This window comes from Typopeltis vanoorti, chromosome 2, assembly GCF_054136105.1.
Source record: "Typopeltis vanoorti isolate ZY-2024b chromosome 2, IOZ_Tvanoo_1.0, whole genome shotgun sequence".
NCBI lineage: Eukaryota > Metazoa > Arthropoda > Arachnida > Uropygi > Thelyphonidae > Typopeltis > Typopeltis vanoorti.
Window position 1 is genome coordinate 23,914,111 of NC_143550.1, and position 13,046 is coordinate 23,927,156.

A 13,046-nucleotide genomic window follows, 5' to 3' on the forward strand; every position below is an offset into this window, starting at 1 on the left:
ACTCTTTTCCTCCTATTCACCAACCTCTGTAATCCATATTCTCTCAAATGCTCTTCATAACCAACACTCCAGAGTCCTGATATCACTTTGGTTAATTTGTCTTTGGATTCTCTCTAGTGTTTCCACATCACAATGAAAACTAGGTGACCAAATATAAGTACAATAGTTCATATGTGGTCTGATCAGTGCCTCATATAACACCACCACTTCCTTATCCCTACATGTCAATGTACTTTTTATCATAGCAGCAATACTGTGTGCAGTCTTTGTAACACTTGCGATGTGCCTTCACAACTTCAATCTACTGTCTACCATCATTCCAAGATCCCGAATCTCGTTCACTTCCTGAAGTACATCTCCACCAATAGAGTATGTAACCTTATATTTTTGTATTATCCCATAGTGTAACACTTTGCATTTATTAATATTAAAACTGCAACTCCACTCATTTCTCCAAGCTAAAAGTCTATTCAAATCTTCCTGTAGAAAACTGATATCAGAACTACTCCTGATAATTCTAACTTTGCATCATCAGCAAACATTTGAAGATTCCCAGTCAATTCACATGAAATATCATTAACAAATAAGTTAAACAGTAAGGGGCCCAAGAACAGAATCCTGAGGGATGCCATTGGTCACTTTCCTTTTCTGAGACACTGCTCCATCATACACAACTTGCTGTACTGTTCTGAGATCCAATCCATCTAACCAATATACTATCTATTCCTATCCTCTGCAGCTTATTATCATCATAGCAGCAATACTATGTGTAGTCTATCAACTTATGTGAAAATCTATCAAATGCTTTTCAAAGTCCAAGAATATCACTGTTTATGATTCTCTCTTATCCAACACATTCATTGACAAAGCTTGGTTTTTAATTCCCCTGAAAATTTAAAAATTTGCATATCATGCAATTTCAATACCAGAGAATCTTATGTCCATCAATCCAGTCCTGTATGCTATTTCTAACCAATTTTTCCAACATTTTCACAACTACAGACCATTCTATAATTGGAAACTTCGGTTATCAAACCAATAATACCTCTCATGGAGAGGTATATTTTGCCTTGTTTCGACTCCTTGGGAACCTTCCCCACTGAAGACTCACTAAATAACCAGGTCAAGGCTAACTCTATTGCACATTCTTTAATAGGTGGTGATGTCATCCATTCCCACAGACTTATTGACATCTAACCCAAGCAACACTTGATACCCATACACCTGATTCTTTCACTTTTAATTCTTCTAATCCTTGCCTCCTTTCTACATGTTGCACAGCATTATTCACACCACTATGCTATATGTTGAAGAATTGTTTGTTAAATAATTCCACTATATCAATTGCTATAGTTATTCTGCTACCCTAACTATTTGCCAGTATCAACCAGCCATAATTATTTTCCCTCTTGCTTGCCAAATAACAGAAATTCCCTTGGATTAGTTTTGACCTGACTAGCCAGTCTCCTACATATTTTTCTAACCATGCTTGTCACTTTTCGAGCTTGCACTTTATATTCTTAATGCATCTATTCACTGCAAACTGTCTACTTCCTCCATAATTTCTTTTGTAACACTGCTTATTTGATTTCACATTCTTCCATCTCACTCTAATTAAATGCTTAACTCTTGGCATGTAGTTATGCATTACTTATGTTAGATACTGCCTTATCATTCATTGCCCATGCACTGTCAACATATTTTTTACACAACTCATCAACCCAATGTATTGATGCTAGTTAACTACAGAGTTTCTCATAATCACCCACCATATAATTCCACATATAGGGCCTTCTTCATAACTTTTTCCTGGTCGACTACCTTCCAAAATACCTCATGATCACTTTAACAGATGGTAGGTAGTATTGATATCTCATTTACAACCACATCCTGTGAAGATATTACCAAATCTAACACCAATGTTGGTTCCATCACATGCTGCTTTAGATAGGTATCCTGCAAAAACTCAAATTCACTCTTCTTATACACTGTCTCTTCTTTCCAATTCACATTCCTATAATTAAAATCTCCCATTAGGATCATCTTCCTTTTATTCACCCACCTAATTTGTCTAAACATTTCACAATCAATACTCTCCCCATTTCCTGGCCTATAATAACATACTATTAGATATACTATTCTATTGATCTCAACTTCACACTGAACAGCTTCAGAATCTTCACACGTACTATTTTCCACTTAGATTCCTCAAAGACAATTCCTCTACTATCATTAACAGTATTCCCCCTTCTCACTTCATCTTTCTATCCTACCATTTCAAGTCCCGACAGTATATCATCCTCAATCAACCAAGTTTCACTTATGCTAGTTATCTTTGGGTGTAATGATTCGATCAGTGCTACAAACTCATCCCCTTTATTTCTGATACTCCGTACATTAGTATACCAGCATAACAATTCTCCACTTTTTTGAGGCCATCTCATCAACACAATCATTCTTTACTCTCTTTTGGAACAAAAGAGAGTAAAGAATGATTTGGAACAACTATTTTGTTCCAAATGACCAATACCAAACCCATTCAAATTCATTCCATCTATTCACAAATTGAAAACATTCTCTGCCTGACACAATTCAGCCATCTTGTCATTCAGTAGCAGTGCTATCCTCAGTTCACTGCCATATCTGGGCAACAAACTAACTGCTTTCCCAGTGACACTATTATCCATCACTTCCTGCAATCTTTGTCTCACTGTCAAAGTCATTTGTACCCAGCACTTTAATGTATAAGATGTTTCATATTTTATCAGTGTTCAGAATTAAAGAATAGTAGTGCAAATTACAGATAGTTTGAAATTTTATTGACAGTTCAGTATGCAGACTTAAACATTTTTAATGGCTCAGAGTACACTCAAAGGACTATTTCCTGAAAGAACAGGTATTGGCATATGTCAAAATACAACACAAAAATTAATGAATAAGAAATCACTAAAAGAAGGATTATGTATACTAACATACTAGTATGCTGCCTACAGGCAAGTAACTTGGCTTAATAGAAACCTAATGCATATACTGTCAGAAGACAGTTGAACATCTATACGGATTCTGTATGAATTAATTGCATGTATTCTCTTGGCTGGTTTGTCTTAAAGGGAAAAAACACCTGAATTGCAGGAGGGGGGAACCACTTCTGTGAGGCCAGCTAACCCACCTTCACTTAAAAAATACTTATCAAAAGTTTTTCAGAACCTAGGCAGAATACCAAATCCCAAGTTTTACCCATCTTTGGGCATCACTATTATCTGAGCTACAGACTCAAATATACTTAAGAGATAATTCTTAAGGAAAAGAAAAATATTGAAAGCAATCAGAATTCTGTAGGAAATCAAAGATCATTACAAGGCATATGTAATAAGTGTTTCTAGTATGTCGTGTTTATTACTTCAGGATCAAACTCTTGTTCATCCTTCTTCCTTTATCCACTAAAGCATATGTTTCAGAAATCAGTACACTGAAAGTATTGGGTCTAAGAACAATTATCCACTTGCTCTTTCTGACATATACCAGTCTTAATGTAATTATTAAATATTAACGTGGTAAAAACACTCAGTGAAAATTCAGTTACAGTCATCTTTTTACAAAGTAGGGAAATGTTTTTGTGTGTATGAATTTGCATTAGGTTTTATTTTTAACAGCATCAACTCTTATCACCCTATTAGGACAAAATGAAACCATTTTGTTGGCCAAAAGCAATAACTAAAGTTCTGAGTGCTCTCTCACACTTAAAATAGCTAGCTGATGGACATCCTAGAATTTGTCTACTAAATTTTGGGTAAATTAATGGAGATAATCTGATCTATGTTAATGAAGGTATAATATAATTTCATTATCACAAATAGCATACTTCATTTCTTAAATAATGTTAGAAGCGATATTACAGTGAACTTCATATTATTCAATCTCAGTTAACCAGCCATGTTATGAACAAAATTGCACATTTCACAGCTGCCCATTTTCTACCAGCAGAAACAATATCATTGATATTGGTTGTGATTTGCTTTGTTTAGGTAGGCTGTTTAAGGGCAAATTGATAACTGCAGTTTTTTTTTTTCTTTAATAACATGATTTGTTTTAATTTCCACTCCTATATTAGAAGTGTTCCAAATGAACTATACACATGTGAAATATTTATTCTATTTATGCTTTTGTTTGATATTTGATATAATATAATACTATTTTGTTATAAGTATGGTAAAGTTTTGGTTTGATATTTACATCATATGAAAATGTGTTTATGCCTCTTATTATGCTAGCTATAATAGACTGTTTAGATTGCTAAAAAGGAAGTTTCAGTTGAGTGTTTTGTATTTACTTGCTCTAAGATTTTGACATGAATTTTATGACCTTTCAGAAACTGACAATGCAAGCACTTGGGTACCTACAGGAAGTATACAGAAGTAATATGTATGTAATAAACATCTACAGCATCATTAATATCAATATAATTTTTGAAATAGTGTTTTGTACCAAAAAAAGTTTAATTCACTTTTTCCCCCCAATCTGTCACCCTCCTTCCACTTTCTAAATGTTTCCCATTCACTGTCCAAGCATTATTTAATTTTTTTTTATTCCCCACTTATTTACCAGAAAGTTGCAAGAAAAATCATGTGGAAATGTATTTAAATACATGGGAAAAAAAAAAAGAATTTAAAAAAAAATGAAAATAATTCATCTCCTTACTTTATTGTATTTTTATAAATGAGATGTTTTATTTTTCTAATAGTGATTAAGAAAATAGTAAAACATTTCATTTTTGCCATCAAAGAGTGCAAAATTCATTATTCTTAAAAATTGTGTACAAGTCAGTAACCTTTTTGAAGTAAATACAAGTTAACTGCCTAACATAATGTTACATCTGTGAGGTCATAATTGGCAAGTGTGGAACCTTCACTGTTGTCATATAAACATGAAGACCATAAATATAGAATAGTATAAGCATGTTTACAAAATATCTAGTTTTGCCTACTAGGTAGAGAAGTAGCAGATTTAAACACACATCATTTGGCTGACTTCAAAGAATGAAACTAAAGTGAAATTCCTAACATTCTAAATTATAAATGTCATGCCATATGTCTAAAGATATGTTTTGTTTTCTACAGAGGAAAATCATATGTCCAGAAACTAAGCATTCATTCCATGGAGTAATTTTTAACTAGGATTAGAGATAATCAATTAAAAACTTAATTTAAAACAAACAGCAAATTTTTTTTTACAACTTGGACATCTGATTTGAACGAAGTAATTATTTCATGATTATCTGAAATAAAATCCTTTAAACCAAAATTGTAATGTTTTAACACTTAATGCAATATAATTTAATTAGCATGTTTTTTGTTTAAATTTCAAACAATACTTTCTTTAAAAAAAAAAAAACACTAGTATAGAATGAGTGTTTAAAAATGGATTCATTTGACATCAAAAACTTTTTAATTTTTTAAAAAATTAAAAAAAATTTTTTTTTTAATGCAAAATGAATGGCATTCCATGGTATTTAGAAGAGAATTTGTGCCTGATATATGAAGAAAGCCAATGAGTCAAAACAGACATGGCCAGTGAACCTCTAAGTTATAGTAAAAGATAATTATATGGATTCCTGGGCAGAGCTTAAGTAGTACTATACTAAGCCAGAGTTCATGCTGGTGGTTATCCTCATAAAATTCTTGAAAGTGGCCAAGAGCTGCAAATGTTTTGCTACTTGATGCAAAAGATATTTCCTTTTACTAATAAGAAATAAAATCCAAATTCACAAGTGAGCAGATAAAATTACTTTCATTTGTTGTACCCCTGTCATCCAAATTAACATACCAGGACTTAGCTAGTTAATGAAGAGCCATGTAATCAAGATAATTGCGAAACTTAAGTGCAGTTAAAATATAATTTATGTTTTGAATGATACTTTTCCCTCCAATATTGTTTTCATAATTTGGCATGAACACTCAATTTCTGAAGTATATTTTGAGAGATGCAGATATTTCTTAATGAAATGTTACCAGCAGCTGGATACCTAGCAATACTTGTTGGGTGGAGAGGGAAGGAGACACGCTGTCGCCGATCCTGAATTCTCAAACGTAAGAGAAAGACATTGATTTTCTAATTTTTGATTAGTTCAAGTTCATTATTCCATTCTTTCATGTGGGACCTTACTTCTTGTTTTGCAGTACACTAAAAATTATTAGCTCTTATAGTTTGCAAGTAGGACTATTATAAGGATATAAGTATACCATAAAAATAGTAGACCGAAAATTTTGCAGTTTAATATGCTTGTTACAAAGTAACAGGCTCAATTGCCAGCTTGGTTGGCTGAGTGGTTAGCATATCTGCTCTCCAGCCAGAAGGCTGTGCATTTAAATCCTGCCATGGGCATGGATGTTTGTGATTGTCTGTGGAAATACTAGTGGTAGTAGGCAATAGATGGCGTTGTTGTAGTTGAGGTAGCAGTTTGTGGATTGAGCGGTGGAGACAATTGTAGAGCAGGTGCCCTCCCTCGATGAGTCTTTGGCCTCCCTGGAGGCATTACATTATAATAATATTTAAGTTATCAATATTTCTATGCAGATCAATTTTTTATAAGCTTTGTACTTCCTGAACTGTACAGAAGTACAGTTATTGTATTTTTTCACTTTTTCCGGTAGGCAATAGCAGTCAACTGTATTGAAGACATACATTTAGAAAACTGTTTTATAAGCTAGATGATAAATGGGATTTCCCCATTTATCAGTTTTTTTGATAAATGGGAAATTCCTTTTAACTCTTGATAAAACTATATTGTAATGAAAAAAAAAAAAAAATTTTTTTCTAAACTATTTTGTGAATATTTTCTAGATTTTTAATGTAAATTTAAAACTTAAATATTCAATTTTTTTTTTTTTTTTTTTTTTTTTTTTTTTTTTTTTTTTTAACTAGTTTGTGCTTTTTTTTTCAGGTGTAGACTTGAAAACTTCAGTTTAATTTGTTTAAAATTTTTTGATAAGTGATGTAGGTAACTATTGTAAGAAGGTTAATTATTTTTTTTATTTTCTTTCCTGTCCAGTAAAAATGGACAAACTAGCCAGTGAATAACATTCAACAGGTAGTGCAGAATTTGTTAATAGAAATATCAACATATAACTGTCATGTACACCTAATTAATATAAGACAGTAATTAGGTGTATATGAAGCAGAGTTAACTGGCCATGACAGGACATAGAGCTTCAAGGGGAACATGTTCAAGAACTCTATCAGTGAGTTCACCAGTAATATTAAAGGACAAGTACACTCCATTAACCCTGCAGAGATCACGGTTGAAAAAACGACACCATAGGTTGCGTGTATCTGAGAGATACATTCATTACTAGTATGTGCTAAAATGCAATAAAACTTAAAGAAAAAACACTGCAAATATTAATACATGATAGTTTATTTATTTTCAGTTACAATCTAGAAATTATTGAACAAAGAAAAAACTAAACCAATACTATAATGACATCGGAGGTTGCAGTATCTCCCAGATACTATTTACTATCAAATATCACTTTCCAACTCGAGTAACATTTGCTGAATCTCTTCAACATCTGATGGATTATCCTGTCGATATTTTTCCAGCCATTTTCAATAGTAAAAAAAAAAAAAAAAATCAATACTATACTGACATCAGATGTCGCAGTATCTCTCAGATACAATTTACTATAAATATCACAAATCTTTACATAACGTGTTAAACCAAAACTGACTGCATAAACAGTGTGGAATATCATTCATATATTATGAGTGATATTCCACACAGCTACTCATGACCTCCAAGCTGTACACTGGATATGTGTAATAATATTTATATAAACAATTTGCATGTATCTGTCAGATCAGCTACAACCTCTGCAGAGATAATAAGATTATGTACAATAATTACCATATATATTCATTTATAAAGTAAATGAGATGATTCTTGCAAGATGCTTTTGTTTAAAGATTGTGAAGTTACATTTATATGTATAATGATAGTATAACATATTTTTAAAGTAGCCTTTTGAAAAACATAATAGGAAAGGTTCAAGAAAGGTTTTTAATTCCCTGTCATGTTAAAATGCTTTTCTGAACACCATCAGTAAGCACATACATAATTTTATATTAAAAAAAACTTAAGGAACAGAATATGAGAAAAATACTAGATTTAGTTGCAGGACTCAAATGTTTTTTGAATAACCTGATGTAATTACATTAGGAGTTCATTTTGCTGGACAGTGCTTTGATATCTTTTAAAAGGTGACATTTGTGTAGAATGAACAAAGCTGTGATGTCTTTTTGTTATTCTCTTTCCAATGGAAATTTTTAATAGCAAATAACATGAAAGGGTGAAAATGGTTTGGATAACATGTCTGATGCTGTTTTTCCAGTTCTGTTAGATCAACACCTATGAACAGTCAGTGACATAGTATTATATGTTTCAATATATCTGTTCTCTATAATAATAAACTGAAGTAGCTGGAATAATTGACAAACTGTTGTAATAACACAAAAACTGTGCTGCTACAGCAACATTGTCTTTAATAATTTAAGAGTCATACTGTTGATTCAATAATGAAATTTATCTTTGAAAATAAAGACAGCTGGCAGTTCCTGAAATTACTGGTTCAATACTTTAACCTTCCCATGACATCTACAATTTTGTAGATTTTCATATTGAAAAATCTACATGTCTCATTCCAAATGTAATTTGGAATGAGACAGGCAGGTGATGCTGGTATGTTTGTTATAACTTTTCCCAGTCTATGATTTTGAGAATAGATCTCTTGACCTAGTAGTGTTTATCTGTCTCTCTCTCCTTATTCATTTCTTTGTATTTTCAGAAATTATTTATAAAGAACATTGTCACCTCCAGCATTTATAAACTTTGATTTATAAATAAATGAAAGAGTAATGGAAGGCATTAAGGTTACAAGGCAGGAGATAAACCCTTTTAACATTATTTAAGGAGTACAGAAACTACATAACCAAACCTGATTGTTAATAGCCATCACACCCATCAAACACTGGGTGGAGATGCATAACAGCAGTAGACACACTCTAAAACCATATTTAGAGAATATTACTGCAATGGAGATTAATACTAATATGCTTATTATGCTTAAGTTTTCTGGAAATGCATGCAGTGCTGGTGTCAAACTATACAATTTCTAACACCCACAGAAATTAGTTTCTTTAAAAATAAAAGCTGAATTACTTTGGCATGTCCATATAAGAATGTTATGTACAGACATGTGATGTAGGTCAAGATTCTGGTTTTTTGTATTCAATATTTTATTTATGTGCTGTATGCTTGTAGTTTAGCAGGTTGTTTAGCCCACAAATGTTTTGAGTCTTTAGATACAAACTGTTTGACATCTCCTTTGATGCTTAAATATACCCATACTATAAAATAGTCCAGTTAATGGATAGGCTGTTACCCTTAATTTTGGATAACATCTTTGATTGATACAAAACAGAAAGAACTTGAATCTATAGTAGAGACAAACCAGTAATTTTAATGTGCCTTTGTATCTGTCATTTTTTACAATCATTTGCAACTATCATTTAACCTACAGTATTTTCTAATCTTCAAATTAAATATTGTGCAATTAATTGACTTGATGGAAGTCCTGCTTTAATATTTGCTCTCATATAATATAATATAGAAAGCTTTTTGAGCTATTCATAGTGAAACTGAATTTTATGTCTTCCATTACTTTTAATAGAAGTTTTTTTGTTGTTTCTCTTCCCTTTCAAAAAGCAGAAATTATCTGATGACTGTTTCTTCAAATCATGCTAAAGTGTTTTGCTTCCTTCCACTTATTAACATTTATAAGATCTCAAAAAGAAAACTTAACAGAATATAAAAAAAGTTCTTAAATTATTGAAACCACGGACATGTTTTTACAAGTCAGTCCTGAGGTTTACTGAAAAGAATAAGGTGTATAAATAGTATAGCCTTCTCATTCTCTGCAACAAAATGCTAATGTAAACAGATCTGCATTTAAAAAACTGAAAGCAGCCTGTACATTCAAATTACAAATGTAAGATAGTGTATATATACATATAATGTGCGTGTGTGTCAAGCCTGACATTACATTTCTCTCATATTTGTCTTGTAGTGAATGATGTATGAATAAAATGCTATTATGTAAAATAATACATTATAATGCCTGCTGGCTTTTAAAGGTAATTTCTCATTTGTTGATGGTAAAAACAGTTTCGATGAAGCAAAGAGAAATATGAGACTAAACACTCATTAACTGCAACTGCATTTTTATTTGTGACCAGTGACTCTATAGTAAAGACTTTTTATTTTTGTATAATTTATTGAAATACTTGAATAAATTGTCATAATTCTGTGTAGTTTTTTTTCTCTTTGAAAATGAAACATGCACATTATAGCATAGTACCTAATTACCTAGCTCCCTACATAGATCAAAGCCAGATATGAAATGACCACTTGAAATAGTTACAGTATTCTTAAATCAACTGTTAAGAAAACAACTGAGTAAAATAACTAATTAGTCAGGGAATATGATGAAGTTGTCTAAAATGATAGAAAAATAAGAACTCCATGGTGGACAGAAAGCAATCCATGAAAAAATATATATATATAGAAAGTTCCTTGTAAGTTAGCATGTGCTCTTTACAGAATAAACAGTGGGAAAGTTAAGTTACAGGAAGATTTTGGAAAGCATGTAGAGGATAACTGCCAAGAAAACTTAGAAATGGAAGAAAGAGTGGCAAAAGCAATCAACAATCATAAAGGTGTTATAAAACTGAAGATAATATTCTAAATGTTTGGAGAAATTACTTTGAAATATTGAGGTAATAAGTGATACATCAAAAAATACAAGGGCAGAATACAGCGAGGAGTACATATTAATACTTGAAGTGAAAATAGACATCAGAAGCCAAAAGGCAATTTGAGGAATTCTATTCAACCTGAAATATGCATAATTCAGATGGTTTTGAATTATTTTCATGACCCCTATTTTGTGAGATGGATGGGAGAGGCAGAAAACCGAGTGGCTGGGAAATCATGGGGGAGACCTTCGTCCAGCAGTGGACAGAACCAAAAGGTTAAAGAAGATAGTTTACCCACACTTCATGGAACTGGGTCTGCCAAATTGCCAAGATAGTTAGTCAATTCATGCTGAAGGGGAGAAAGAAATAAAGGATGTATGTATGGTCACCAACAAGCGAAATCAAATGGTTTATGCGTAAAATTTCCAACTATTATACAAGCAAAATAGTTATCACTTTAAAAACTATGTTCATAAAAGAAAAGTTAATTTTCGGTTGTGTAATAATTAACTCATCCCACAAGGCGGATTGATTACCCTATTATCGGAATAGATTCTCCTTCTAACATGCGCAGAAGTGTCGAAGGGTCTCGCATCTGTGGAGGTATAGTAACTGGTATTAAGTGTTAAGGGTATTTAATGATATCAGATGATTTGTATCCAGTTAGTGTTAGATAGCTACAATTGCAATATTAGTAACAGTTTTTCATGGGGTAGTGAATTTCAAGCTATATGGTGTTGAAGTTTAACAAGATCAAGTACATGGTGGGGTGTTGCTAGTGGTGATAAAATGCATCGTCAAATCTAATTGGTACTAAACAATTAAAGCAAAGAAAGGATGGGTAATTTGAATTATCCAAACACCGATTTGGTAATAGTGAAATCCCATGAAAAGAATGATTCCAAATTTATTTAGCTGTTGTGTAACAACTTCCTTAAGGAACTTGAGGTCAAAAAAGTATTTAATCTGATTTTATGGTATCAGAAAGGGTTTTCAGTAAAAGATGTGATGGTTCTGCCTTTGTCTGGTGAGTGATAGTGATCTTGCTGTACTGATTTGGAAAATGGCTAAGTGTATGGATGTTCCATTTAGAAAAGATTACACTCCAAACTTTAAAGCAGGAAAGTATGATAACCTGAGGAGAAATAATAGGTTCAATCCCATGGTATTGGTTGTTAAATAGGAAGGATGTTGGCAGTACATAGGAAGTATTTAAAAAAAAAAATGCGTCGATGATGCAATATTGGAATGTGTCTAGTTTGGAGAATAAACATGGTGGTAGTGATATGGATGTGCGATTTTATTAAGCTAGAGAGACGTGAGGAACAGATGATATGGAAGGAATACTGTGTGCATAAGGATAATGTCAGTTATGAAAATTATAAAGTTCAGGTCAGAAGAGTTACATTTGTTGTACGGAAACCTAAACGTTAGTATGAAAAGAAACTGGCTCTGAAAGCTAAAGACAATCCAAAAGAATTCCATCATTATATTGCAAGTAAAAGAAAGAATGAATGCAAGAGAATAACTCATCAATGCAGATGGTATTTTTAATTAGCAGTTGCAGAGGAGATTGTTCAACTAATGAGCGGCCATTTTGCCAAAGCTATCAATATCAGTCTAGTGTATGTAACAGAGCTCAATGCTATCTCTCCACTGGAGGAGGAAATTCAGGTATGTGTAGGGATCCCAGACGTCTGGTATTTTACGGACGTTTTACGAAATTCATTCTTCAGAAAAGTATTGCAAGAGTGAGGAAGACTGATTGATTAATAAGAATATTGTCAGGTGAGAACAGCATTACTGTATTAACAATCTATTTTGTATCTATAATATAATAGTAAGTAAAAAACCATTTGAAAGCAACTTAAAGTGGCTTAATGAAAATATGCAGCCTAACAATTGGATTTACTATTTGTTTACTTATACTTGGTAAAGTGTGTGCATAGTAAACCTTACCACGCACACACACACTTGGAAAGTTAGAATCATTTTGTAAGACTGGCATATGTGATGGATGTGCATACTAAACTTTCACCCTCAGTCATAAGTGTCCCGTATTTTTTTCCAATGTATCTGGGATCCCTAGGTATGTGAGAAAGAGGTACTAGAGCTGTTGCATAAACTGAGGATAAATTTAGCAATAGGGATAGATGGGATATCAGCAGGGATACTGAATGGTGTCATCAGAATGGCACCCATGAAACTATCTAATCTTTAAAAAGGTACCTGTGGGC

At 32.4% G+C, this 13,046-nt stretch overlaps 1 protein-coding gene across 1 annotated transcript in view; it reads right to left on the minus strand.

The window, feature by feature from the left end:
• Positions 1-6,912: 6,912 nt before the first annotated feature.
• LOC150108876 (uncharacterized protein CG3556-like) overlaps positions 6,913-13,046 on the minus strand; it is a 68,537-nt gene continuing 62,403 nt past the window's right edge. The window contains exon 9 of the mRNA XM_090404031.1: positions 6,913-7,581. The gene's annotated coding sequence lies outside the window, so the exon portion shown is untranslated. The remainder of the gene's footprint in view (positions 7,582-13,046) is intronic.